The sequence below is a fragment of the Octopus bimaculoides genome, chromosome 10 (genome assembly GCF_001194135.2).
Source record: "Octopus bimaculoides isolate UCB-OBI-ISO-001 chromosome 10, ASM119413v2, whole genome shotgun sequence".
In the NCBI taxonomy this organism is placed as follows: Eukaryota; Metazoa; Mollusca; class Cephalopoda; order Octopoda; family Octopodidae; genus Octopus; species Octopus bimaculoides.
The window spans coordinates 27,048,598-27,051,928 of record NC_068990.1 but is presented as its reverse complement, the minus strand read 5'-3'; positions in this window follow the sequence as shown (position 1 = coordinate 27,051,928).

The window sequence follows — 3,331 nt, the reverse complement described above, 5'->3', positions numbered from 1 at the left end:
CATATTATAGCATATAAAAGGAAATGTCACTTAGTATTTTGTCTGATATGTTATTGATTGTTCCATATCACCGTCTTAAAATAATTTTCTAATATCGGTACAAGGCCTGAAATTTTGGGGAAAGGGGAGGTTCGTTTACAGTGACCCCAGTATTTGACTTTATCAAACCCCAAAAATAATTTTAAAACATCAAACGGAGCCTCAGCAGAATTTGAACTCAGAACATAAAGACGGATTATAATTAACCAACGAGAGTGAGCGTCTGAGATAAAATTTTCACATGGGAGACCTGGCTTCTTATATAGGACCCAGGGTAATATTTTGAAACTTTTTCTAGAAGCAAAAACTTTCTTATACGCTTTCAATGTAATTTTACAGGAAATATATGATTCAACAGCCACAGACTTCACTAATGCACTAACATACATGATAAAAGGTAAAAATGATATGAATAATAAATAACACTAATCCTGTGAAACATAAAACATTATTAGTACAGTAAAATGTAAGAGCATGTAATTCACTCGCTATGGCAAATAAATGCCAACAAAACGTGTTAAGCGGAATCGGTTATGTATAGAACACCCCCCACCCGCTGCCTCACCACTGTCATATCTAACATTAACCAGAATGGAATAGATTACATTGGTGTGACAGCAAATCCATTTATGATAAATTATAGTCTACATCAGACAGAAGATTAAACATAAGTTTAGCAGCAAGATATATCTACGGCTTTTGGAAAATAATAACCTAACCTACAACATCAGTTGGCACGTTTCAGACAAACCGTAAATCCTAAACACAATTCGTTTCTTTCTGTAGCTTTATGTAGACAAGGAAGAAATATTAATAGTAATATCGTAAGAAAATACTGGGTAAATGTTTTAATTTCCTGTTAGTCTTATAAAGGAAAATATCATCTTTGATATTATAATGGTGTTCCACCAAGGTTATCATCCCAAAATATCAACCAATCATGAGATATCGATGATACACAACGGGCGATGGATTGAGAGAATTGTTAGAGCGTCAGAAAAAAAAAACGGCTTTGTGTTATTTGTTCCGGATCTTCCTATCCTGAGTTCGAATCCCACCAAAGTTACCTTTGTGTTTTATGTCTCAAGGGACAATAAATAAAGTACCAGTGAAACACTAGGATTAATGGTATCGCCTACGCGCCCCTTCCCTCGAAGGTGTTGACGTTGTCTCTTAAAAGAGAAAGTAGTTTTAGTTTCGTAATTTTCATTTCTTGATTAAAATATTGCGCCTGACATGTGAAGGCACATGGCTTAGTGGTTAGCGGTATTCGGCCTTACAATCGTAAGGCCTGAGTTCGATTCCCACTGGCACGTCATGTCCTTGAGCAAGACACTTTATTCCATATTGTTCTAGTCCACTCAGCTGGCTAAAAATGAGTTGTAAACGAATTACAAAGGACCAGTCTTGGCACATTCTATTTCACGCTGAATCTCCCCGAGAACTACATTAATGGTATGCATGACTGTGGAGTACTCAGCCACGTGCAATTTCACAAGCAGGCTGTTCCTTTTATCAGCTCAACTGGAACATTCTGAGTCATAACCGACTCAGAATGACATTTATTGTTGCTAATATTTCTAACCTTACCACATTAACCGTGCGTATGAAATACACACAATATCTGCTGAGTTTTCGTCTTCTATTCATTATTTACATAAACTCAATTCTAATATTTGTTTTAATAAATCCATTAAATGATTATCAGCAAATAGAGACACAGACGTGGCTGTGTGGTTAAGGAGTTTGCTTTGTAACCACGTGATCTTAGGTTCAATCTCATTGCCCAGCGCCTTGAGTATGTTTGTTCTGCTATAGTTAGTTCTAGGCCGACCAATTATCCATGGAGACTGTCTGGAAGCCACATGTGTATGTGTGCGTGCGAGGGGGGTTTTGTGTCTGCGTTTATCCCCCACCACCACCTGACAATCGGCGTTGATGTGCTTACATTCTCGTAACTTAGCTGTTTGGCAAAAAGAGAGGGATAGAACAAGTACCAGGCTTCAAATAAATAAACAAAGAAAAAATAAGTACGGTGGTCAATTCATTTAACTTAAATTCCTTCAAAGCGATACCCCAGCATGGCCGCTGTCTAATGACCGAAACAAGTAAAAGATTATATATAAATTCAGTTTGGCGGTTCAACTTCTCGTTTGCTTAAGGAAGGTCATGTGTGAGTATCGGCTGCCAAACTGGATTTTACTGTGAAAACTGATCGTCGGGAAATCAGTTAAAAAAAATTATTGAGTATCAAACACTGAATATAAAAACATCAACAAAAGAGAATAGATTGAGGAACATGAACGTTTTGTTTCAATTGTGATATGTTAATGAAATGATTAACACGAGGCTTATATGTGGTCTGATCAATGAGTATCTGGACTGTTGCTATAGTAACAAAGCTAAAGCACACAGAGTGAAGCCGCTTGACGCAGATTGACCTTGAACTCTGTGGTGCATGTGCACTAAGATTTAATGTTCTAGCTCACTTCTGCTGTTTACAGAAGTGCTTGGAAGGAAGGAGTCTAGCGTGTGTTCGTCGCATTGACCATGACAGAAAACTGAGCAGAGAATCTGCATCAAATGCTTGGTGATACCTGCTCAGAAGCCTACGCATAGTTTTCAAAAGGTTTTCATCGTTCTCGATACAGTTAAGATCTTGTCCAACTGAAGCCTGAGTGTCTCTTTGGTCAGCTGAAAGCAGTTTTGGCACAAACTTGACAGACACACGTCACATACCCAAATCTTCAGTGATAATGGACTGAACTGAACAGTAACTAATCTGCACATCCTCTGATAACTCACGGATAGTGACTCGACGATTTCCCCTCACAGCTGCACGTACATCTGCGACGTTTTCCTAAAAACTGCTGAAGTTAGCTAGAACGTTAAATCTTAGTGCACATGCACTACAAAGTTCAAGGTCAATCTCTGCCAAACGACTTTACTCTGCGTGCTTTAGATTCGTTACTATAGCAACAGTCTGGATACTTGTTGGTCAGACCTAGTATGCTGTGGAATAATGTTTAATTTAGCAAACAGTTTGTATTAATATATGTGCCTGAAAAATCGACACTTACTTCTATTGCTGTAATAATACTGGTCTTTAATATATCATATGATAATATTTTGGTAATGATCTGCTAAGGTGGTTATGAATTGATTGAAGTATTATGTAATAGAATGTGTTACTCAATTCCTTTTCTTGTGTTGACATTTTTATATGAATATATATATATATATATATATATATATATATATAGAGAGAGAGAGAGAGAGAGAGAGAGAGAGA